This window comes from Ptiloglossa arizonensis, chromosome 6, assembly GCF_051014685.1.
Source record: "Ptiloglossa arizonensis isolate GNS036 chromosome 6, iyPtiAriz1_principal, whole genome shotgun sequence".
NCBI lineage: Eukaryota > Metazoa > Arthropoda > Insecta > Hymenoptera > Colletidae > Ptiloglossa > Ptiloglossa arizonensis.
In genome coordinates this window covers 10,766,661-10,794,616 of record NC_135053.1, presented here as the reverse complement: position 1 = coordinate 10,794,616, position 27,956 = coordinate 10,766,661, and positions in this window count along the sequence as shown.

Here is a 27,956-nt window from a genome sequence, read left to right as displayed (position 1 = left end):
CTGTTGCACCGCTAACAACGACCGCTACAAATTACAGTTTTCGAGCTGGAACGATCGCTGGCTTTGCATAAAAAATTATACGCCGTTTCGGAAGTAGGCCGCTTCCGGTCTCCTTGACGAACCATCGCGCGCGTCCATACACGTGGACCCGCCTTTACCTGTTGTGCGCTCGCGCGCAACGACAATTTTTGTCTCTCGTTAGGAAAGATGGAGGCGAACGATACAGCAACACCGGCGAGTAACGAGCGTGCACCAGTCAGTGCGACGACTGGTTTTCCATTAGCTTTCCCGTTGCGTAAATGTGCACGATAGACGTATGTACAGTCCGTTTATCGAGAACGCGATAACTTCGAAAATAATCATTTTCTACGTGGGAAAATATACGTGGAAATTTCAAGTGTATTTAAAAATACAACGCACCGTTCGTTCAATGAACGATCCAATCGTCCGTGTTGGCGATTGGCGCTTCTCGAGGTTTAGGTATGCTTTTTGTCTAACTTTTCTTAAACGATGCAGGTAGATCTTCGTATCTTGAGAATTGTTCTACTTGATAATTCCTTGTAAAAAGAATTGCAAATTAGAAGGAGGGGATACAGGAAAAGAACTTGATAATTCGAACGTGGAACAGCGTTCTCCTAGAAGTTTATATTTTGTTATATTCGGAGTAAATATTTTCAATTGGGTTGCAATTAGAGATTGGTATGGTCAGTGTAATACAGAAGTATTAAACACCCGCGGAAAGTCTACGTTTGAGACTGCTTCAACGTTCGTGGTTTCGGTGCATTGTGAGTGTTCGTAGAAAACTTGAACCCGAAAATAATTATTAAATCGTACGAAAGAGATCTCACATCTACCAAACATTGGTTCAACGATAGAGAGTGGATTCTCCCAGAGGATATCTACCCAAAGCACAGAAGCTGTCTCTGTACCGAATGGAAAAACAAAAACTGCATTAATGCGTTAAATCGACGAAATCTCCGGTTGCCAATCCGATTAAACATATTTGATCCTCTATAAAACGTAAGTTCCGAGAAGAACACTTTCCAACGTTAAATAAAAAAATTTGTAAGATACAGAGATCTCTACCTACATCGTATGCAGAAAAGTTGTTGAAAAACATACCTAAACACGGCGAAGCGTTAATCGCCAATTGGAGGAAATTGATCCCGTTATTGAACACGCGGGTATTAAGTTTTTTAAACGTAGCCGCGATCTGAACGCAACTTTTTTTACGATGAAAATCATTTTTCTCGAACTTATCGCGTCTAAGCTGACTGTACGTACAAGTATGCATGTACGTGCGCTCGTGTGCGCGGTTGGCGCGCTTTTTCAGTTCACGGTTTCGGGATTACGATCAGGACGTCACGGTGATTAAGGCGAACGTGTCCGAGTGAAATCGAGCGGGAAAATTACGGTTAAATGGAACCGCTGAACGCTAGAGGAATTAATAAACGCGGCCCGGTACTTGGCCGGCCTCTTATGAAATCGTGTCTACGGAAAGCGAGATTACATCGGGTTTAATGGACTTCGAAATGGACAGTGTAAAGTACGATTTTTACGACCGTGACGTCTCTAATATAATTGAATCGTCCAACGACTTCTTGTTTCCATTCCTTCCACACGGCCGAGAATGCTCCCTGTTCGTGGTTTATTTACCAGGTGACCACGAACGGCGCCACGGATTTATTTGCCTCGATTCTCGACGTACGCTTTCTCGCGAGTAGCCACGGTTTGTTTCTCGCTCGTACACACGTATCGCGATCTTACCAATTCGAAGAATTTGCGAAAACTTCGTCGATCTCCACGCTCGGGGACTCGTGGATCTTCGATTCTTAAGAATAAGAAAAATAATATTACGTTCCTACGGTGATGTTGGAAAATGTTTTTGCAGAACGATGACGTCGATCCGGAGATAACGTTGTTTGAGCAAGGTGGTCATTGGAAGATTCAAGTCGTAACTCGTGGATACTTGTCGAGTACTTTTTCTCGCGAAGAAATTGAGAAACTTACAGAATGTGACATTGTTCGATAAGTTTTGTCGTTCGATAAAAACCTAGTAAATTCTACGAAGGCACTGCTCTTTGTATCGCTACGGATCACCGAAAAATACGCGTAAATGGATTGACACCTCTAAGTAAAAAGATGTTGAAAAACATCACCAAAACGTTCACCAAATAATGAATTTCTATTGGAACGCTCGAACCGCGTCCCGTCTCGTTGCACTCTTGTTTCGTTTATTCGGCTATTTCTCTAATTTTGTTTCGCCGGTGATGATCGTACGCGTTGTGTCCGCAAATTGTGCAATAAAGAGGAAAATAAAGGAACACAGGGCTGGAAAATGGCCAATTTAACTTATCCGCGAAACGCGATAAGAATGTAACGAAGGTTTCAACGCCAGGGAAAACGTCCGCTCGGAATTAATACATTAAGTAAGCGCATTAAACGGGACGGTGGTGGACTACAGTGGATTTATTCTCGTCCATTTGATGTTTCTCTGAAAAGGTGTTTCAAATGAAACGCGGTGGCTCCGATTTCTAAAATCAACGGTCGTCGTGCGCGTGACAAACGTCCCAGTTTCCCGTCTTTCTGTCGTTAAACGTAGGCGACAGCGAGTCTACCCCGATGTAATAAATATAGACGAATGGGACCGGAGATTATGCGTGCATCTGCGAGCAGCAATTTCGTCTCGTTGGAGACGCTTTGATCTATTCCTGGTACCCGAACCACTTCGTCCACCTGCAGAATTTACGAAACCGCCCCGGTTCCACGTAGGCTAGATTTCAGATGATCGTGAATCATAGTCTTCTATCCTGAACCGAGACGAAGGGATCCGTAAACTTGCGCGCGACTATATCCAGACGTTTCTACGGTAATATTTCATGCGCCCGTAAATTATGTTCGATGTTGAAAAATGTTTTTGCAGAACGATGGCGTCGATCCGGAGATAACGTTGTTTGGGCAGGGTGGTCATCGAAAGATTCAAATCGTAACTCGTCGATACTTGTCGAGTACTTTTTCTCGCGAAGAAATTGAGAAACTTACAGAATGTGAAACAATTTAGTCATCGAGGGGAGAAACATTGCTCGAAATTTGACAAAGAGCGAAAAGTGACCTGTATAAAATCACCACCTTGTATTTCTTTCGAACCAGCCATACGTCGATAACGCGTCCATATTTTCGAAATTCGAATAACGATTCTTTGTTGGATCCAACTAACGAGTCTAAGATGCATTCACATTCAATCACATTCACATTCACATTATATCACATTCAATCGGAAAGTATCGTTTCGCAATGAGGTTTCGTAAAATTTTCAAATTGGTAATTAGACATTACGGAATGTGAAATTTTGATCAACAGCGAGATAACATCTCCCGAAAATTCTGGTTGAATTTGAATTTTATCCAGGAACAATCTTCTCCAGCTCTCTAATTATGTCTCGTGGTCGGTTTTACCACTAATGAAAAACTATCAATTTCGCTTCTCGTTAAGCGACTCGTTCCATTTGTCAACGCGATGCAACAAACGAGATCTGCGAGTTTCAAGGTTGCGTTTGTTCCAATTTTACAGTCACAGATATCTTAGATTTATGTCCAAGGTTAATCGTGTCGATGTCTTCGCGCCGTAATTAAGTCTAAGAGTCGTTTGAAATTTTCTCAACGCGCCAAAGAGAATTCGTACATTTACCTTCGGTTATCGTTACTGTTTAATAAAGATGTACGTTGAAACTTGCCAAAGTAACGTTCTTTAAGAATCGTTTTAACGCATTTAGTAAGAATTCTTGCTTACGAACATCGAGAGCCGATGTAGTGGTTGCGAAATGAAAATTCTTTTGTAGAAATTCTACTTCCATCGATGAAAAGTAGGTAGAAAAATCGATGTTGTCGGAGTTAAAAGCCATTTACGGTTTTGGTAACGCGAGTGGCTCGTTTACTTCTATTCAACGCGAGGGATTATCTTACCATCTTCTCCCAATGTCTACAAAAGATGTTCTACGCGTTTACATTCCATTTCCACGTGCACTTCGTGTTACAAAATCGCGTTTTCTTTCAGATACTTCTGGCTGTGTATCGAATCACTCGATAAGTACTTTCCTCGTCGAAGTAACGTTCTAAAATTACAACACAACGATGGTTAATTGCAATACGAATCGAACGCGACTTCCAATTATATTTACTCTCTCTTATCGTTTTAATCTCCGAAAAATCGAACTCGTAAATCGTTACTGGCACTTTTCGGGTCACAGTCTATTTTCCCTCGATACGATGGAATATCAATCCTAGTTTGTTTAGGAGACTAGGTCTTCTAACAAGTCTCTTGTTTAGACCTAGTTTGTTTGTTTGTTGTCCTCCATTGTTTAGGAGAATGCACTCCTGAACAAATTCTTTGCTACGTTTCATACACGGTACAAATAATTCTTCCACCCCCTTTGAAACATTCGTAAGTCCATCTTTTCGAAAGAAAAAGAAAACAATTCTTTCGCTCGTGAAAAATTCCCCCTACGTATCAACCGAACACGTGGTTCGATTAAACGATCACCTTCCACGCCCGAAAATCCGCAAAAACTGCTCGATAATCCGGTAGGTTTGTTCCACTTGGTGGCAATCGATTACGCGAGCCAAGGATCGCGCGTGCACCCGTAAACCGTCGCGGCGGAGTGCCGCGGAACAAATTTTTTCCAAGTTCTACTCACCGGTGAGAGAAACTCGATCCGACGAAAAATCACGGTTCGATTAATCTCGGTGGAGAAATTTCGCTCGCAATCGGCCGATACGTACGCGAGGCTTTTTTTCCCCCCCTCGTCTGGTCCCGAGCGAAACGGCGCGAACCGTGTCCGCGAAAAATTCAATTAATCGTTGTCCGTCGATACTTCATCTCCGCGAGATGGACAAGCGCAATTTGTACGTATCAGGGGGTAATAAATTACCGAGATACCGATCCGTGACTGTGACCGTAGACTTTGTTCTTGCACACGGCGGCCATGGCGCGCGAATTCATAGGTGAACGAACGCGCTAGAGCTCGGCTAGAGCCAACTAGAATCGCGCGAGAACGAGTTCTCTCTCGCGCGCACCGCGTTCGCTGCGAATTTGTTGCGATCGCGCGCCGATTAAATTGCGTACGAGCCAGAAAACGGTGCTTTATCGCCGTACGGGAAGAATGTAGCCGAAGATAAGCCGGTGAAATTTCGCCCAAGAGTCGCGACAGGTGGAACGAACGCGAGAAAGAAGCAAGGTACACGGGGACCAGGCGGCCCGGGCTGGAACGGAGAATAAGGAAGAGACACTTATCTCGCGACAAGTCACGCGGAGGGAAATAAATGAAGTCGCCGGTCGAGCGTCCACGGGGCCTCGAAAAGTATTTTCGTCGTGACGTTGTCGGCGATCTATTTTCAAATTTCGCTGGACAATAAATCCAGGAATTACCGCGAGCTCGATCCTCTCGCGACGATTCGCTCGCGATGATAATTTCGACCTTGCTGGTAAGCGAGAAACTCGCGTTAGAGAGATAACGATCGAGACGGGAATTTCTACGTTGTCGAGCGATTCGTTTCGAGGGTGAGGGAATTTTTTCTTTTTTTTTTTTTTCTTTTGGTTGGGAGGTGAATTAAAGAACCCGTTCCCGAGATTTGCGCGTTATTGAACCGTCTCGCGACCTGAGGGAATTTTTGGGGGAATTGAAGAGATCGGTTCGCGAGGTTTGTACCGTGTAAGGTTCGTAAGAAGTATCGCGGACGGAATGCAAGTTTTCTTTAGATTGTTTAGACTTAGAATGTAGCTTGTTGTTGGTCGAAGCGATCTATTACGTGTTGAGTGGATTTTTTCTTCGATAATAGGAGACGCGTTGATTTTGGAGCGAGATAGCGTGCAGTGAGCGTTCTTTTATGCAAGACTTCTTGCGAGTCGTGAACAGTACTGTGAGCAAATGACGAGAAAACACAACAGTGGACCATAATTGAGTATTATTAATGAACGTGTGATCGATTAGGAAAGTGTTTATTTCTGTGTATATTCGAGAGTGGAGATACTACGCTAAAGTAGTATCATCGGCCTACAGTACACGAAACTTGTGTTATCGAGAAATAGATTTTTCTTTGCAGTTTCGTTAACATTTTTTTACAGGTGAAGCATTGGAAGCTGAGCTGCTATAGATAAGGGGAGGAACGTTTAATCTTAAAGTTTAATACAGATGATTGTTAAAGGAAAGAATGCGAATTTGTCGCTTTTTAACCGAGCACATTCAACTTCTTAAAGTTTGCCCGTGATTTGTTTCACGCACGTTTACCAAGGATGAAAAGTTGAATCGTCTGTAACCGTTAGTTTGGCACGAAGACAAGTTACAATGTTGCACCATTCACTGAATTTAGCAGCTGTGTGACTATTTTTGGTTTCCACGACTTAAAATAATCGTGTCAAGGAAAACGTACGACGATACCCCACACGTTCGAATCACCGTTACGAGAATTCTTAAAAGCGTTCCACGAAGGAAAGACAAATGGCAGTCCCGCCGAAGAAAGACATTTTTACCCGTATGTTGCTCGCGTTTTACTATTTTAAAAAAGTTCCCCATTATTTTGGGGATTATTCGAATACATTCTTCGAACAAAATTTTTAAATACTTTGAACAATTTGATTCAAATTTAAATATTGGGTTGTTCGGAAAGTCACTTCGTTTTTCAAAATGGAGAATATATAATTTAATAAAATTTTTATATACGCTAACAAAATCGTGTTTCATTTTCACGAAAAGAAAAAACGAAATGACTTTCCGAACGACCCAATAATTTTGAAAGTTTGATTTAAATTTAAATAGGAAACAAAAGGCAAGTAGAGAATGTCCAACAAACTGTCGACAATCGAATCGATACCACGTTCGAAAACAGAAAATGATATGAATTTTATTCGAGAGTGTCGTACCGTCGAGAAGATAGAAAAAAACAAAACCTAAAATTTGGAGAACAAATGGAGACATCTCGAGCAAACATCGAACCAACAAGTATCTCGTCGAATACTTTCGTTAAGCTTTCACTCGTTCGATCTGAAATATAACTCGATTCTATAATTCACGTTGTAATCTTTATCGAACGAACAACGCATCGACAGTTGTTTATCTTTGGTTGGTCGTTGGAAATTTTTCTCCGGATAAGTAATTCGTTCGGTCGTTCTCCGTTACCGAGTCGTTCGACGTGAAATATCGCTCGATTCTATAATTCATATCGAACAAATAACGTATCGAAAGTTATTTATCTTTCGTTGTCGGTCGTTGGAAATTTTTATCCAGATAAGAAGTTCGCCCCTGGCACCGAGTCGTACGCTGACTCTCCGAACCGACTCGCTCCGGAATACTCCTCCCTTTTTTTGTCAAAAATAAAACTCACATTTATCGCGAAACATCCCTAACGACTTGCCTACGTATGCCCGGTTAAACGTGTTCGGTAACACCGCGCGCACGAAAACGTTCGGAAATAAATTCAACGAAAGGGCCGCGATTATTTACGACCCGCGGCCCCGTCGACTTAATTAATTTTATGCAAAAATATGTTTCGCGCGACGAGCCGCGCTCGTCCGTTTCGAGCGGTATCACCGCGCGTTGCTAGAGAAAAACGTCTTTGATAAACTGTTGCCCGCGGAGAGCACCTGCCGCTGCGCGATACTTCGCACGCGCCGCGTTTCGACGCGCATACTTTATACCACGCTTTTGTATTTTTCATGCGTGCACGAGCGCAAATTAACGACGACGCCACCGGCCACCTCGAAACACCGTACACGGTCCTACGAAGCGCGGATTTTTTTCAATTAACGCGGGAATAGACGCGCCCTGATAATACACGAGCCACGTAGCGCGCACGACACTCCTATAACCCGCTCGATTGCTTACGATTAGAATCGAAACACCGCTCACTGGGATGGAAACATTCGTAGGAGGATTCTCGCAATTTTTACACCGTGTTACCTCCAGTTCGCGTTATAAGAGGCTCGGGAATTACTCGGGGATAGGTACGCGTCGATAAAAAATGAACTCGTATTGCACTCGACTCTCCTATAACGCGGTCGATTGGTCCCCTTTCGAATCGAAACCTGAAGAGTGGGATGGAAACATTTGTGCTGTACTAGGATCGTTCAATTCTGTTAAGCAGTGTTATACGAATATTATACTGTAGGAGGATTCTCGCAATTTTTACACCGTGTTACGTCCAGTTCGCGTTATAAGAGGCTTAATTGTTAACCTTTAATTTTTAATTTTGAAAAATAAGTTCGTTAATTTCTAACCTTCAATTTTCAATTTTGAAAAATAAGTTCGTCAATTTTTCCCGCGCTAGGAAATTTATTCTCGATCGATCTCCATCTTCGCGAATACACCGAGTTCGTTCGCGGTTTGTTCGATGACATTCAGGTACTCGAACACTGTCCGTGATCCGTGCACTGGCGCACGTTTCACCGTACGATACACAACACTACGCTTAAATACGAACGGTGAACTTCGTAATGGACGCGTTACCCTGAATTGTATCGCAATCTAACGCCTGAAAATGATCAATCGTGTGCGACAAGCAACAAGAAACAACGAGCAATTCGGCACACGCGGGCCGGTGTACGGGCAACTCGGATTTCCTGGAACGAGAAACAAAGTTCGCGAAAGGTCCACCATTCCGATTCGCGCGTACGCACACGGCCAAGGCATTCGGCGGCAGAAGGGCGCGCGACGGGCGGCGCGAGGCTCGTCCACGAATGCCTAATTAATATCTGGGTCACAGCGCAGGGAGAGGCTTTAATTACCCGTGGCTACCGGCGGGCCAATGATAAATACGCGTCTTATTCCGTGCACCAGGCCCGTCTTCCGCTCGCCCCACCTCCGCTCGTGTACGCCACCCCTTTGCCATCCGGCCTCCTGTCCTCCAGAAAGACCGAGTCGCGAGCCGACAAGAAACCGCGACGCGGTGGCAAACACGCGGATAAATAAAGAACGAGGAGACCAAACTTCACCGGGATTCGAACGGTTTTTGTCTCTCGTTCGCCTCGACCTCGGCCATCCTTGCGAGTACTGATCAGTTTTAGGGAGGGTCTAGAATACCAGGTTGTTCGATAAGTTTTCTCGGGTTTTCCATTGTAAAAAATACTACGACACTTCGACATGAATAGCTGTAAATATGCGAACGAGTCGACACATTTGCACGGAACTTTACACAGGGTCATCAAACAGTGGTATCATTTTTGGAAGAATGGAACGACGAAGCTGATAGCTCCATTTCTTATCGAACGACAACATTTATGGAGCAAGTTAGTACATTAGGTGCGTTTGGATCGATCAAGGATCCACGAGTGTTGTGGTAAGGAAGTGTTTAGTGGTAAACTTCACACTACAATCAATGCTCATACAAGACATTCACCTGCTAGACATAAGGAACGACGAACTTAATACCTCCATTTCTTATCGAACGACAAAATTTATAGAGCAACCCATTACACTAGGTGCGTTTGGTTCGATCAAGGATCCACAAGTGTTGTGATAAGAAACTGTAAACTCCACACTACAACCAATGTTCGTACAAAACATTTACCTGTTAGATGTAAGGAACAACGAACTTAATAGCTCCATTTTTTATCGAACGACAAAATTTATCGAACAACCTATTACACTAGGTGCATTTGGTTCGATCAAGGATCCACGAGTGTTGTGGTAAGGAAGTGTTAGAGGTAAACTCCACACTACAACTAATGCTCATACAAGACATTCACCTGCTAGATCTAACGAACGACAAACTTAATAGCTCCATTTCTTATCGAACGACAAATCTTATCGAGCAAACTATTGTTTCAGACGTGGTACCCACGAAACTCTCTGTTTTTGGCAAGGGGCATTGATTATTTACCGCTGTATATTGTGTTTACCTTGCTCGATACAACATATTACTCGATAAGTTCTACATATTTACATTCAATTCGTGCAGTCATTCGCGTTGTATACCCTTGACAGAATGGACGCACATTTGTCAAACATTTAGAAACCCCTCGCGAAACAGTCAATTTACACGGGAACCTAGAGACGTAGCAACCTCGACCGATCATAAATCCTCGTCCTTTTCCTCGAGTTTCTTTTCCTTCCTTCTCGTGACACTTCCTCGTGTTCTTCTTTGCTTCTTCCACGACTCCCTTCCCATACTTTCCGCAATTTTCAAACATCCAATCCTGTCACGACCGCGCCCAATATGTTCCTACTTTTCCTGATCCTCCGCCAATTAGAATCGATTCGAACACGGCTCGTAAGACGAGAAAGACGAGACGGCAGAGAAACTAGTCGACTATCGTGCCAAACAGATCTGACATTGCTTCGCTACGCAACTCGAGAACAAATATAGTTCGTACCAGTGGATTTATTTTAATAATCGAGTGCAATTTATCGTCGAAATACAACAAGCTTACATTTGTTCAATTCGAACCTGTCGCGAATCGATAAGGTCGAACTCTCGATCCGTGTGTCATCGTGCGTGCACGTAAACGAGATTTACAACTTTGTGAAATTCTCAAGAATTGTGAAATATGTGTCGAACAACACTGTACGTAAGGAGCGAAACACTATAGTGATGCGAAAAGTTATTGGACGAAATAACAAGAAACATCTTCCAGTTGCCAATTTTCGATGTTACGAAACTTGAAACACTATTATTATTATTATTTCTTTATTGAGGGAAAATAACCATTTGGTAATCAAAATTTACAGTATACACATTCAAGGTCAGAGGCTGTTACAGGTTTTTATATTATTCAAAAAGACCTACGTATCAGAAAAATTCAACCGATTGAGAGTACAATATTTGTTATCATTATTTACAATGCAGCTTATGTCATTTGATTCTGCATAAACCGTACGGTGCATCTCCTATCGAAGAAATAAATTCTGTCTCAAGGCGACTCAATTTTCATTTTTTACAAAAGGTGCAGATATTTCGGGTCATGAAATTTACCAAATTTACCAAATACTAGTCTGGTATTTCTTTTATCAGCTCATGGAAACTACCTCCAAACTTGACAAAATGCTCATTGAAGAAGAAATAACAGAGATACAACAAAATTTTGAGTACGAGAAATATTTGGTTTGCAACGAACAATCCTAAGGTCTGAATAAAGATCTCGCCAATTCATACGTATCGTAGTTACTCGAATATTTGTGGAAACCAAACTCGTTAACTGTTCTTAATGCCCACAGGAATGACGTGCCAATATCTACAATTATTTTTCTAAGAAATCGAATTATCAACCCGATTGAAAAGCGAATAATTCTTCCGTTGTTTCATAGAGACACCAAATATCGTCGAAGGTTGTTCACGACCACAGTTCGTTCGCGTACAAAATCTTTCGAGCTTGCTCGAAGGATCTATCGATCGCATTCTAGATAAAATCCATTGCTTCTGTTTTCGAAAACATCGATACACCTGTCGTTTGCCAAAAATAACGAACCGTGGTGATAATCTTTATCTTAATCTCCGTGGGGAATCGAAACGTGGAAATAAAACTCATTTTCTCTTTCGCGAGAGGGACAGGGTGCGGAGAAGGGGGGTAGGTTTGCGCGGAGAACACGAGAAAACCGAGGTATTTACGGGAGAGAAAGTTATTAGCGAGATTTAATTAATATCCCGGGTAAAATCGATAACGACAGGCTGTAAACCGGCGTGCCGTATGCGTAATACCGTTCGTACGGATGTTTAAGATATCTCAGTGAAAATAACGCCCAGTCCCGGCTAAACGATCGTCGTTCACAGAACGTCACATGCATGCGCGCGTTTTATTAACGTTTAACGCTCCGTGCCCCTTTCTATCGATTCTTTACGGTGACGTTTATCGCCGATTAAGTATTCCTGGCAACTAGGTGGTTTCACAAGTATACTCCTTACCTCGGTGTATTTTACCAACGGAATCGTTGTAATTTTTTCTTTTTCCTCTTCTTTTCTTTTCTTTCCTTTTCCTTTTTTTTTTCGTTTCCTCCTCGTCAGCTCTCGCTGCCGTACGAGTCAAGCGCGTTGTACTCCCGGAAACGACCGCGTTAAGATTCTTGTCTCGTTAAACGGACGTTGTTTCGCCGCCTTCGCAACGATTTCCCCGAACTTCCTTCGCGTTTCGAACGTACTTTACCTGTACAGGTAACCCCTCCTAAAACGCGGTGAATTCGTGCCCTGTCGCGGCAGCGAAACCTCGTAGCGCGCGAATTGCTACGAATCGTTGTGTATCGAAACTGTATCGTTGAATTCGATACGAGAACGACGAGCGTCACTCGATATTTGTCGCAAGTATTATAATTAATTCTTGTCCTGTTCATTAATGCCAATTAGCACGTATCCATTTTCGAACACTGCAATTGTTTCCAGCAGGTATCGAAATACGTTGTTATCGGTACGAGTGAAACGTATCTGTTGATCGTTCTTTTAGTATCGATAAAATTCAAACAAGTATCATTGAGACCTCTGTAAGAGTACTATATAGATCACTGTCTGGTTTGGCGATCCTTCGAATATAAATATACGTGAATCTTTATCCAGATATTCGTTGGAATATTTTTTTTATGCATTTCGTTTTCGATTCATATTAGTCTGTCACGATCGTCTCGAATAATTTTTGATTTACTAAAGAAATGAAAATCAAAGATTAACTTTACTTCTAGATAACTGTAATTCTAAACTGATAAAGTAGTTTTTTCAATACTATTGCCAAACGACATTGATTATTTACCGCTGTATATTGTGTTTACCTTGCTCGATACAAAATCTTACTCGATAAGTTCTAGATAGATCCGCAATAAAATCTTTTACGTTGTTACAGACTCGTAGTTGAAAGTGTCTCGTAACTCCGAAATCAACGATATTTGAACCCGTGATTATTCGATTTGTTTCCCTCGTTTGGACGAAATTTGGGCCCAAATTTTTGGGACACTTGGCGCATCGGTCGTTCGAGTGGGTGGCAACACGATTGACAAATCGGTGTCGAGTTCCCTTTCGTGGGGCAGTTACTCCAAAACGTCGATTCCTGCCCACAATGTCACGGGTGGGGGTAGTCGAACCGCGAGGTGGAGGGGCGTTGGGACTTGGGGCCCAGTGTCGAGCAATTGTCGAGGCAACTACCTACGAATGTTGCACCGTGGGTTTGCGACACGTCAATCGTCATCGAGGACTAGCTAGTAAAACCCAAAAAACCTAGAAGTTTTATAACTATAAAGTAATTTTCAGGGCCCTGATTTCTTGCTCCCATTAGATGATTCAAATATCGATAATTCGTGATGTATCGGTAATAGCGATCGTACCGTTAATCCTATTTCAATAGACAACACTGAAAATCATATTAAAAGGACCACTTAGATCTAAATACTTCACTGAACAGTGTAACAAAAAATGTAAAAAAGACACATAAGAAAGTGTTTAGAACGTACACTGGAACGAGCACGTGTAGTAAACGATAAAACAAGAGTTACAATTGTTCTCTAAATTGTTTTCTGTCCTCTGTAGAGACATAGTTAAGGTTCACCTCAGTTACTACAATAGATACACCCTGCGTAGCGATAGCACCAACGCTTCATATTTCTCGAAAAATTAGACAAATTTGGATCTACCAGGTCGTTGTTGACCCATTACTGGTATTCCTCGATTCCTAATTCGAGGGTTAACAACGTTCGAAGATGCATTGGAAACCTATGAAACTATCCACGATGGAAAGAACGTCTTCCAGCGATCGTATTCCATTCGGGAACCGGTGAACGCGAAACGTGACTTCTGAGTTGCGACAGCCGTGCTGGAGAAACGGAACCAAGACAGCAGATCACGCGAGGCGGGCCATTTTGAAAGAGGAGAAACGCCGGGAACTGATCGCGGGAGGGTGGATTTGGAAATCGAGATCCCGGCTTGATGGATGTGACCCCGATGGGTGGGACTGGGTGTGGCGAGAGGGTGCGCTGAAATCGCATCTAACGGGAGCGCGCTCGTGGAATTCTTCACCGCGTGCAATACTCGACTTCCTCGGCCTTTCCATGGGGAAACGTCTCACGACCTGACTCCCTTTTCTCTCTCGACCAACCCCAGCCGCGACTTGTCTGACATGCGTGCCACACATGACACGCGCACAACCAGAAACCTCTGAGAACGTTCCGAACTTTCGAATCCGCCATTGAATTTCGAATGTGGTTCTTTTTAAGCTTCTTTGACCGATGATTGTTTTCGAGACGGTTTTGGGACAAATTGTGAATATTTGGGGTGGTAAAGAAAGGGTTTGAGATTTCAAAAGATTATGGGATTTATCGAAGGGTGTCGAAATGTTTAAGTGTTTTTGAGGTAGTTTAGAATATATTGTGAATATATGGGGTGGTAAAAAGTGGAGCCTATGAATTCAAGAGTTTATAGTACTTACTAAGAGAAATAATGAATGTTTAGTTGTTTTCGAGGAAGTTTAGAACGAATTGTGAATATATGGGGTAGTAAAGAAAGGGTTTGATATGTTCAATTGTTTTCGTGGAAGTTTAGAACAAATTGTGAATATATGGGGTAGTAAAGAAAGAGTTTGATATGTTTAATTGTTCGGTGGAAGTTTAGAACAAATTGTGAATATATGGGGTAGTAAAGAAAGGGTTTGATATGTTTAATTGTTTTCGTGGAAGTTTAGAACAAATTGTGAATATATGGGGTGGTAAAGAAAGGGTTTGTGATTTCAAAAGATTATATTGTTTATTGAAAGGAACCAAAATGTGTAATTGTTTTCGAGGAAGTTTAGAACAAATTGTGAATATATAGGGTGGTAAAAAAAAGAGCCTACGACTTCAAGAGCCTACAGTACGTACCGAGGGAAACAATATATGTCTAATTGTTTTTGAGGTAGTTTAGAATAAATTGTGAATATATAGAGCGATAAAAAAAGGAGTCTACGACTTCAAAAGCTTATAATACCCACTGAGAAGTAAAAAAAAAACTCGACATAGGTCCTACGATTGATTCTTTTAACTTTCGTCATTTACAAACATTAGATACCGTGAGTAAGCTTGCAATACATTGAATGTAATAGGAATCGCTAAAAGTACATCGGTGCTAGATCGCCGACACGAGATCACGGACATCAACAAAGATTACACACTTCATCGACGACACAAACTTTTCTTGTCGTTTCGATGTGACTATAGAATTTTCATTTTGACGCGAAAGAAGGTGCGACAGCGAATGTCGCTTACAGTTAAATCTCGATTGATCGAGATACCGGTAGACCGAGACCGCGGATAATCGAGAATCTGGATAATCGAGGTCTTACTGTATAATCGTTCGAACATACTCTTGCGTAAGTAGTATACAGGGTGTCTTAGTAACATTACCAGTATATATAATAGGTTGTTTTGAATCAGAAAGGTCGTATGCACTGCGCGATTAATTCGTTTTCGAAATAATCCATATTTATGCGAGCCAAAGGTGAACAGTGGACTGTTGACTGTTACAAGTAACGGCATTAAAATTAAAATCACCGATGAGCGACAACGATCGTTAAAATTTCAAGTAGATTTATACTCGCAACAGAAGGGTCGTAATTTTGAAAACTTTCTTTAACCCGTACGAGTAAGCCGAAATGAAAAATACTGGAAGAATAAAAATAAGCTATCAATCTATTCAATTGTGTACACGTAAAATCTATTCCTCGAAATGAATAAAAAATGAAAGGACGAAAATCTATAACGTGTGTAATAAAGTGACTGATAACGTACCGATAAAGTTATTCGGTTTTCTTCTGGGTGATTCTGTATTCAGAGTATTGGTATTAAATCCTCGGATATTCGAGTATCTCGAAAAAGTCGAACGTTACGAACTCTTCGAATCGAATATTTCAAATACCTGATTTAAAACACCTGCACTGTCAATAATAATTAAAACATATCCGAGAAAACTCGATTCGAGTTCCTCGGTTATTTCCCACTGATCGCTCGTTATTCCCGAACCGCTCGCATCGTTTTCGACTACTCGAACCCAGCACCACGGCTCCACTCCTTTTATTCGAGAATTGAAACACCTCTACATCGCGTCTCGACGATTCACGGAATCCTCTTACCAGATGCGTTGCGTGTTAACAACCACATTCTGTCCATCTCGGTAGCATCGCCGCGGCGCGTAAGACGCTCGCGATTTTACGAGACACGCGTCCCGGAGTTATCTTCGAACACGTTCGTGGCTACGAGCAACCCCCCGGGAGCATCGTCGCGTTACACGTCCCCATGGAAAGTTTCGAAATAAGACGACGTCGGAAGCCTCGGCCTTACCCCGGCCGAGTAAATCGAGGCGTACGCTAAAATGGAACTGTACAAAGTACCATTTCATAAATCTTGGCCGGAAAAGCACGCGCCACGGGAACCCCGGCTTGGAGAGAAAAGAAAACTGTTGATAGACGAGGGAGACGGGACGCGGGAGGGACGGAGGAACCGTGGAGGACGGAGTGCCGTGAGCACTCGGGGGCGGCGGAGGCATTATTTCGGAGTCGGTGTATGATATTATAAACCGAGAGGGGATACGTCCGAGGTGGTTCCCCCTCGGTTGTTGTGTACGTAAAATCTCGCGCACGAATCTGTGCCTCCATCGTGATAGAGTTCACGGGCCTAGAACCGGCATTGTTTCCTTTCTTATTCTTCTTCTTCTTCTTTTTTTTTTCTTTTTTTTTTTTTAACGACTTCATAAGCTGTAACGAGGAGAAAGAAACGATACGAGTTCGAGTAGACGAAAACGCGACATTGTGAAGAGGACAAGCTGAAAGGGCGAGGATTTTGCAATCTAATATCGGTCGGTGGTATCGCGACGAAGACAAATCGTACGCATGAAAAATTGATTACGATGAGAAAATTGTCTCGGGGATGGTACGATTAATTTTCTTTTTTTTGGATTTGATTCTTATCGTTACAGGGGATCCGAATACGCGCGTCACGCGTTTATAATGATCGATTCGACGAATTGACTCGTGCAACGTTTGTCAAACCAGTTTTTGATTACTAGTCCGTAGAAGAAATAGAAAATGGTAGTTTTTGATATTTCGGAATAATACTACAAGTATTTATACCAGATGTACCAACTAGTCAAAATAATTGTTTACTCCTGCTTTTATAAAGAAATTTTCTTTATGTTCCATTAGATGATCTTTGAAGACACTTTCTGTTACACACGTTCAATTTTACAAATTATTCTTTTTCTCGAGACACCTACGAAATACACCTTAATATCTTCGGTTGTTCGGCAAGTCATCTCGTTTTCCAAAACGGAGAATATATAATTTAATAAAATGTTTGTACGCTCCAAAGAAATCGTGTTTCATTTTCACCAAAAAAAACGAAATGACTTTCCGAACAATCTAATAGTTCTAACACGAAGGACGATGTATACTCGACGCAATAATACTTGACGCAACATCGGAGCTTTCGAAGCTTCAAGTTGGTAATTCGTGAACCGTGAAATCGTACGAGGTAAAATTGTCTCCTTTCGTTAAACACAAACGAACGTGTTTTCGTTCGAGTATCGAACAAATCGATTTTGACGCGGACCAATCGAGCACGAAACTGCACCGGACAACCGCGCAAACACGGATACGCAAAATAACAGGGCATCTACTATTCGTCCATATTTTAATTCCAGCAAAGAGGAACATTTCCACAGGTGCGAACAGTTGATGCAAAGTCCGCGTGCGCCCCACCGACCCGCACATTGTACACGGCGGATGGATAATGCACGGAGTGGAGAACAGAAACGAAAAAGAGTATAAAAAAAAAAGCAAAAAAAAAAGAAACGAAGGGAGACGAGCGAGCAATATATCAGTTGGGGGTTGGCAGGAAGACGAAGCCTCCGCCGAGGAACTACCGAGCTACGTCGTCCTCGTTTCTTTTTACCCTACAGCCGAGGAAAAATCCCGAATAATCCGCCTGCAAGGATTATCCTGCCTCTCGCCGATCTTCCCTTGTTTTATATAACTCGTCGTATACCGTGACGCCTGCGCGTACGCGGCGTTGTTTCTATTCAATTCGACACCGGGGACCGAAATTTTCGAGCAGCCACGAACCATCGAGTTCGTCGATTCTTTTGCTCGGACTTTGCATCGATCGTTGGGAAATTTAATCGAAAATATTTGCGCGAAATTTTCCTGCGGTTACTCGAACATTCGAGAAACAGGGCTGGTAGAAAACGGCACCGGTGTTAAAGGTAGCAAGACGATTTCAATCGACGCGAAAGATGACTAAATTCTTCGCTGGTTTAATATGTACTGAAAAATGATTTATTCGGGTTGTTCGGGAAGTCATTTTTCCAAAATGGAGAATATGTAATTTGATAAAATGTTTGTATTTCCGAACAACCCAATAATATTGAAAATCTCCCTCGACACCTACGACGAAACTTTAAAGACACATTTGAGTAGAAAAGAGACTCGGTAATTCCGTTCGAGCAATTGCGAATAAATATCAATTACTATAGTCGCCAGTATTTTCATTAAAAACAGAATAACACACCTTTCGTAACGATAGAAAAGTGTAATAAATAATACCGAAAGATACACAGTGATCACGAATAGTTTTCAAACCTGGATCCTATACAAGAACCCAAAATATCGAAATAAAATTTCCCAGCGACAACTTAGCAAAATCGACAAATATCGCGACGTTCAACGATAGTCGTATCGGTTAGAAAAATAATTGGTTCACCGATCGTCGTTGTATCACGGTGCACCGCGTTACGTGTATACCGATTCTACCTTGGTCTGGAAGACTTTCGCGTAACACGTGGGCGAAATTAGTACCTGGGAACCCGAAGACACGGAACGTATCTTTCCCGCAACAGGAGCCCGCGATCCGTGCATCAAGATCTAGCGTTACATAAAAGAAAGGAGGGGGTTTCGAAGCGAGAGCCTGAGGAACGCCGGTCAGCCGGTATACGGATTTATGCGTGGAAAGCCGTCGTCTCGTTTCAAAGTACAATAAATTTATTTAAGCGACGTTAATGAATAGCGGGGCGCTTAATGGCCGAGGGAGATCCGTCGTGAAACGACGCCGGACCGTGATGACGTAACCGTAATCACGGCGGTGATCGGGCCCCGGACAACTATGAGAATTGCTCGGTACGTTCGTCGAGCTTTCGAACAACTATTGCGCCGTGACAAGCGCGGAAATCTAATCGGCGGGCAACAACACGGGGATAACGCAAAAATTTCAACTCGGTTCGTTCGGTACCACCGGCCAACGGATCGCGCAATCATATTCACCGCGATAAAAGCGAGGAGAAGCCGTAAACCGCCCGTGTCGCCATAAACCGGTCGTGGAATCGTTGCGGAACCAAGGAATCCGGAATGTAACATCTAAACGCAGAATGCAGACAATCGCGTTCCCGTTCCTCGACCGAACAAGTGTTGCAGTCTTTCGGTTGGCATATAGAGGGGACGAACGTTTAACGAAGTTTCGAGGCTCGAATCGGTGAACGCGGGAATGTAGTTCAAATATGGAACGTGATACAATTTTTAGAAGAGATTTTTTTCTTAGATGAGGATTGCGTTTTGTAACAAAATTGAGGAAGCGAAAGTGTTGAGGTATTCGAAAGTGTGGTTTAATTGTAGGACGAAGGAGATTTAATTTACTAGATTATTTAGTAGGAGAGAGAAGAGAAATTTGTTTCATTTTGTTAGAAGGTAGGATTTAGTTGTTTTTAAGTTCGTTTGAAATATTTTCTAAGATTCTTTTACGAGCAACGTATCTCGGGAAAATGAAAAGAATTGTAGAAGGTAACTATTATTATTCATAGATCGATTTTATATCCTGAAAATATGTAAGATTTGCATCGATTCTTTTAATTTGTTAATAGCGATCCAGCGATCGTTCCTAGAGTAGCTTCTTTTACGTGTTGTTTACGACTGACTCGTTTCGAAAGATACTGAAATCGATACGATGGATTGTGGGCAACATAATCGTGCTCCGAAATTTCATATCGAAGTGGAGCTTCCGTTTTATGATATTTCACGTTCGAAAAATAACAAACCGGAAAAAAAAAACCAAGGTATTAACTTCTTTCTTGGAGGGATGAATTGTCTCGTTCGAAGCAAAGAAAAATTGAAATTTATACGATACTTATTCGCAATTTTCGCGATCAATTCCGCGTTACTTATTAAACAAACTTTCCGATCCCGGTGAAATATTCAAACGCGAAAAGGGTTTCGTAACGCGCCCCAATTCCACGATCGATCGAATGCGCCTCGAAGGGCAGCAAACAATACCCCGGGTACTCGAAAAACCTCTAAACGTATTCCACGATTTCCCCTTTCGAAAAGAAAAAAGAAAAAAACATCAAGAAAGAAACATTCTCGATGCACACAATCCCCGATACTCGGTGTACTCGATGCACGAGCAGTTTCAACGGAACGTTGTTAATTTCTCGATCCTCTCGATCCATGTTAACGCAATTAAAATCCTGCGGGGAGAAGCATGGAAGATAAACATTAAAGAGGCAGTAACACCGAATAGGCTCGCGTTCGAAAACGTCGTATACGCCTCGCGGGTAGCATCGTATATATACTCGCATGCGCGATTAATTAACAACGAAATGCCCAGAAGGAAGTTTCTCCGGCGTCGATTGTTTCTCCGCGTGGTCGTCCACGAGTATTTCTTATTTCACGTTGACCCGCTTAAAGTGTTCGTTTAGGGCCACCCTCGTGTTCTTTCTGCCCCATTCTCGTGCCGACACTCCCTTTATCGATCCCACTCCAGCCTCTCCCTCGCTCTGCGATCCCTCCGTCCTTCCTCGTTCCCTTTTTTTCCATTTCTTTCCTTCCCTCGGCCTCTCCTTCACCCTTCTTCTCCCTCCCTCGCGATTTCTCTCTCCCTCTCCGAGTCTCTCTCCCACTCTCTCTTTCTCTCTCTCTCTTTCTCGGTTGGCCTCACCCTGTCATCTTTTTCCATCTCTCTTCACCACCTAGTTACCCCGGGGAAAACCTAGAACCGGTTCCATCCTCCGGCACCCTCCTCCTTCGCAGACGCCACACCACCATCGCCGCCACTGCCACTCGCCTCTATAAACCCGACCAACCAGGAAGCACGTATCTGCCCTTTCGAATTATCCGGCTGACTTGCCGCCCTTTGTTGCACGCGGAATTTCGTTTAATTAAAATGAGACTGTAGGGACTGGCGCGGAGAAGTCCCCCACCTCTACCACCCACCTCCTCGCCCTCCCTCCCTCCCTCCCTATCCGCGTTTGGCTTTCGCCGAGACGTCGACCAGCTCGCGGGGGAACGTCTTCGATTGTCAGGGAGAAGAAGAGCCTTCGGAGTCGGTTAAACGTCTGCGCGGGACTCCTTCGTTTCTTCGGGCGTTTCGTGTTGCTCGTTCGTGCGGGAAAAATCGTCGGGGAACAACGCGATCGTTTCTAGAGTTCGACGAGTACGGGGAGAGACAGAGGGAGAGAGAGAGAGAGAGAGAGGGGAGGAGGTTGTACGGTGAAAAATGTCGATAACACGAGGAACCTCTCCCGTTCCTTCTTAGACGTTCCAGGATCGCTCGAATAACAGGGACACCCGGTACACGGGGTCTTCCGTATCCATCGATCTGCGGAAAATTGGATTGCACGGGCGCGTCTCGTGGCGCCTGTGAAACGCGACCGATCCGGCTAGGGTGTACATTATTATATCTTAATACGAAAATTGGAGCCAGACGCCCGAGAGGTAATCGTATCTAGGCGAAATTTTAATACGCGGGAGCTGGGGATACAGAGAGAGAGAGAGAGAGAGAGAAAGAAAGAAAGAGAGGGGGAGAGAGAGAGAGAAAGAGGGAGGGAGGGACGACGACGACGAGGACGCGATTGGAATCGAGAAACCGAAGGTGCATCGATCCAAGGTGGAGGACGCGATTGTAAAACGTGTACAAAGTGCGAATTAAGATCGTTTTTAATCGTATCTGACGAGGAAACTCGAGACGCGAGAAACGAGAAAAATAATTCTGTCCGTGCGAGAAAACGGAGGATAAACGGAGAAGAAAAGGTGAACGTAAAATCCGTGAATCGGGATCGTTTTTCATCCTGTTCGGAGAAACAACGAACGAGAGAAGTGATGTCTTTGATCGTTGCGCGAGTAGAGTGGGTAAAGATCGTGTTCAAGGGACAATCGGTAATCGAGAAACGAGTGGTGTTTCGAAGAGAGGAGAGAAAGGTTCCAAAACGGTTAAAAATCGTGAATCGCGCGAACATTCGCAACGAACGAGAAAAATTATTCTTCCAAACGCGAGTAGAGGATGCGAAAGACACTATAGAGATCGAGAAACGGTTTGGTATACCAAACGGAAGAGAAAACGGTTCTGAAATGCGTCGAGATCGAGATCGTACTTGGTGATCGTACTTGGTGACACAACGGACGAGAAAAAGGATTCCTCGTCGCGATACTGGAGCGGGCGTGGTGACGAACGCGCAGAAATGAATCGGCGAGCGGCGATATCGTCGCGGCATGGATTACGCGAGGAATTAGCGCGACGGGCGAACACGAACGCAAGAATAATCGTACGATCATCGTCGTTCTTTTGTTCCCCTCCCCCACCTACCCCGTTCGTATGCCGTGGCGGGAATTCTCGTGCGACCACGCGGAAATTAGCCCCGATTGCGATCTTGGGAGGTGTAAACTGGTAAAATGGCGGTGCTCGGCGAGGGAAATGCATTGTTCGGGGCGGGGCGAAGCCACCGGTAAAGGCAGACCGGTGTTAATCACGCTATCGAGGCGAGGGATCGACTAATTAACACCGAGTTAATCGCTCGCCTCGCTGCCCGAACCTCGCCGACGTCCGATCGCGTTCATCGCCGGTTAGCGGCGACGCCAACTTTTTCTTTTCTTTTCTCTTTCCCTCTCTTTCTCTTTCTTTCTCTCTCTTTCTGCAATCTAACGAGACCATAGACACCTGGATACCGTGGCGAAGATAACCTCGAAACCCGCACGCGATGCGAGAGATAAGCGAGCAATTTGAATTTCGTCGCTTCGGAGCGCGATCTCTCTCTCTCTCTCTGTTTAATCGTATCGGAATCTCGAGGAAAGTAACGTCACAGCGAACAAGATACGTAATAATGATACTCGTCGGAACACCGAAACCATCGACGATGGATATTTTCCAAACGGAGACACCGCGAACGAGGACGAGCGAGTGCGCGTAATCGAAGAACGTCGCGCGCAAGAATCGAAGAACGTCGAAACCGAGCTCGCGAACGCGCGACAGCGGAGAAAAATCACAGTGGCGTCTACCGCTTCGAAAAAAAAAAAAAAAAAATACAAATCCCCCGTTCGTCGTCTCCGTGCACGCAGCCGGACCACTCGTACGTGAAAAGAAAGAAAAAAAAAAAGATACAAAAAAAAAAGAAAAAGACGAAAAAAAAAACAGAGAAGAAAAAAACAAACCGACTGCCATCCTTCACTGTCACGGGCCAGTATCACCGTTACGCGGCCGTTAAGGCACGTTCACACTTCACCGTTCCCGTGAAAGCTCGGCTTCTAGGTATCCCCGGGTGTAACGCGAGCTACGCCCGATTGATCTACTAGGCCCCGTACGCACTCCGTGTTTCGTCACTGTTCTCGAGGCGCGAGTCCCCATCTACGGGGCCAGACGTGAAACGAGACGTGACGATATCCATCGACGACGTGTATCCTGTGCGAACGATGCTGGACGAGAATCGACGACAACTACAACGACGTGAACGACGACAACGACAACGTAGACAACGTGAACGTTGGAGCTGAAGAGGAAAGACACAAGGGAGAGGATTGCAAGGCGTCGCGGCGCTGGTCGGTACTAGACTTGGCGTCGGTTCGTTCGTTAGCTGGACCCTCTTGCTCGCCCGTATTAATTTGCTTCCTCCTCCTCTACCCCCGTCGACACCGCTCCCCCCCTTGACGGTCCCTTCCTCGACCATCCCCCCGCCGAACGAAAAGGGGGGCTCCGGGTCGCCCCTGGTCTTAGCTGCTGGCTGCGAGAATCGAGCCACGGCGCATGCGGACGCTGCTAATCACCCTTCGTCCTCTACCCCCTCGGACTACCCCCCGCGCCGACCTCTTCCAGCCCCTGCCTGCTCTGCCTTTCTACGCGACGTGGCTCCGATGAAGGTGAGCCGCCAGAAAATTAACTGGAACTACTCTTTGTCTCCGTCCCACCTACCTTCGTCCCCGTTTGGCTCCACCTCGTTCGGAGACGTCTCTCTCTCTTTCTCTTTCTCTCTCTCTTTCTCCTCCTCTCTTCTCTCTCTCTCTCTCTCTAGAGCCAATCGGTGCTCCAGACCTACTTCGGGTTTATTCCTCGCGACCGTGACCTTCCGTTAGAACGGACGAAGGATTCACGGGGAAATTAAAGGCGGAGAGGAGAAGATGGTACATTCGGCTGGATCGAATCCTTCGCAGAAACTGGGTGTTCCGGTACGAGCAAATGCCCTACCGTGGTACCGAGACCGATACAAGCCGGAGAGGGTAATTAGGGTGTAGCTCGATCCGTAACCAACGGACATCGATTTGTTTTTAATACTACTTAGCGATAGGCAACCGTCCGACGTTCCGTTGTACCGATCAGGTATCTGATCGAATATCGTGACCCGGGATTGCGAGTGAAGCACGTTTACGTTTCGATCGATGTCTGTTGAAGAGATTTCGTCAGAGATTTCGATACCTTTTGGGAAATCGAACGAATTTGGAGAATATTTCTTTTCGTTGACTTTTATTCGGTAGGTGTAACCGTGGATGGTAACGTTAAATTGAAACGGAGACGAGCTTGTCAATGTTGAAACGAACCGAAAGTGACGAGTCGAAAATGAAGTTACCAATGTTGCGGTCGAATCGGAGGCGAAGTTATTATTACGAAGGTGATCCGAAAATGAAATTACCGTTGTTGAAACGAACCGAAAGTCAATTTACCGCTTTTAAGCAGAACCGAAAATGAAATTACCGATGTTGAAACGAACCAAAAGTGAATTTACCACTTTTAAGCTGAACCGAAGATAAAGTTATCGATATTGAATCAAATTGGAGGCAAAGTTGTCATTTCGAAGGTGAACCGAAGGTGAAGTTATCGATGTTGTAACGAACCAAAGGTGAAGTTGTCATTGTTAAGCTGAACCGAAGATGAAGTTATCGATGTTGAATCAAATTGAAGGCAAAGTTGTCACTTTAAAGGTGAACCGAAGGTGCAATTACCAATGTTGAAACGAAACGAAAAGGAGGTTGTCCCAGTGAAGGTGAACCGAAGGTAAAATTATCAATGTTGAACTGCACAGGAGGTGAATTTACCAATGTTGAACGGAATTAAAAGTAAAGTTATCAATGTTAAGCAATTTAATTAAGGACAGTGCCTATCGTAATTGGAGTAACGAAGTATATTTATTATAGAACTTACGCTTGATATAATATATCAAGTTAACGTATTGCTCAAAATAATTAAAGACTCGTTTAGTCGAACGGTCAAATTCGATTACCTCGAATCCCATTCAATTAACAAATATCGAGTCAATACTCTAGAAAAGGTTGAACGTAGATTTCTACGTCTACATTTTGCAATTTATTAAATTTTTTCCAAACCAAAGTCTCCTTTTAACGCTCGACCTACACCACGAGATATGTTTCAACGCTCGACCACGCTCCAAAGATACTTCTCAACGGTTGATTTACGCTCGAACGAGATCTACTTTTTGAAGTTCGACCAACGCTTCAACGATCTCCTCAACGCTCGATATACACTTCAACCGTACATTTCGAGGCTCGGTTTACGCCTCAACCGTATCCACTATTCGTCGCTCGACCTACACCTCGAGACGCTCAAACCGTCCAACGCGCGTCGCTTCGACCAGGACGCGAAATTATCCGATATACAAATTAGGGAACCGGTAACAAAACATCGTATCTCCCCGAAATCTCGAGGGCGACCGGCATACCAGCTGTCCATCTCCAATTATCGACACACCCAATGTAACACTCGTACGAAGCGATAAACCGCGAGGAACGTTGATACGTAATCTCGACGTAGATTACAGGGATGAAATCGTAATAATTTCCGGTTACGGTGAAACGAAGAGGTCCGATCGATTCTACAAAGAACACACCCACCCCCGCGAGTATCGCTGACTCTAAAACGGATAAGCGTTGAGGATTTTTCCCCGACAAAACGTTTCGATCCCTATCCAGCGAAGGGGTGGCGTTTAAAGCGCCGCCAAGAAAATATTTCACTTCGAGCGACGGTATATAGATGTCGTGTCAGCGATTGGAGGGTCGGTGACGTGATGAGACTGCCGAAGAGCCCCGGCCAGAGCAGAAGGGGGTGGGGAGAACCAGGCGCGGTAGTAAACGAGTTATTGGAAAATCGTATGAGGGGTGCACCGACCTAGGTGACTCCCGGCGAGCCTGGCTACCGTGGGGCTAGAGGACGAGGAGGAGGAGGAGGAGGAAGTCAGTAATTTTTCGCCTCATTGGCCGTAAAAAGGAGAACGCTTTATCGTTCGCTCGAGGAGCGAATCGCTCGCGCGAACGGATACAGCGGGGGAACCCGAACGTTCCAAGTTTCGAAGGTGGGCCGAGGGCATTAACACCGCACCGGTTCGTTGTAAATGTTGATCAGGTAGCGCATTTTTACCGGGCCAATTTGCCGGGGATAAAGCTCGCGTGACGTTCTCTCCCGCTGCTTCCATTCGCGCTGCCTCCACCACCACCATCACCACCACCACCACCACCACTACCACCACCGCCGCCGCCGCCACCGCCTCGACGAACGCGCGCGCGGACAAAATATCACCTGCTTCGTCGAAAGTTATGAAAATTACGCCGAAATTCGTTCCTTTGACCGAAAACGCTGATCGAGAAAGGAACCCAACGGTCCTACGAGGCGAAAACGTAATTTCCAGGCGTACGTTTGTTCACTTATCGAGCAGCATCTCGATTTTAACGTTAACTATTTGCGGTGTCGGACGACAACGACAACGCGAACGTCTCGTCGTGTTCACGGCCCAACCGAACACACGGTGAATATAAATTTTATTTCGAACGTTGCTTCGATTTCGCGACGTTTTGCGCGCGAATACGCGCGAGTGGTACCGGTTTCGTAGAACGTGAGATATCGTGGTGCGAAAACGAGCGATATTTGAGCGCGAGTACGAGCGTGACGCTGGAACTATTTCGGCCAGGATTGAAATTTTAGTTATGGAATCGCGTGTAACGAGTGTTACGTGGAACGATTCACGTGTAAGGTATGGTGTGACTTTGATGTAGAGAAGAATGTGTAACGAGCTGAGGGGACGAGAGAATTATAAGCGAGTAGTTTCATCTTTGAATTTATGACGATTAATATTTTTCTTTTATATGGAATTATTTGGACGACGAGGTTTGAAATTTGAGTTATTATAAGCGAGTAGTTTCATCTTTGAATTTATAACGATTAATACTTTTTTTTCTTCTATGGAATTATTTTGACGACGAGGTTTGAAATTTGAGATCTACCTGTAAGGTATAGCGTGACTGCGATCTAGAAAAGAATATGTAACGAGCTGAAAGGACGAGAGAAATTATAAGGAATAATTTCATTTTTAAGTTTACATCGGTTAATATTTCTTTCGTTGATATACTTTTTCTCAAATTCAGTGTGGTCGTTTAAGCGATCTACTCGCAAAATTCATCGATTTGATTATAAAAAGGCGCAATCGAAGGGATTAAAATGAAATATTCTATGTAACACCGACCCAAGGATAGTCGCAGGTACAACAAGGGGTAGTAATCCCATAGTAAAGGTTCAGGGTAGGTACGATTGCGTATAATTATTCGAAGAGAGAGTCACCTGTGTCGACAAAAACGAACAATGTTTGTCCGTCTTTAAAAATAAATGTAAAGCGCAAAGTTCGCGTCGCTCGAATAATTACGAGTACAATTTTTATTTCTCTGTGTTGCGTACTCGAGAAAAATAAATCGTTTCTTTACGTAATCGTAACACGAGTACCGAG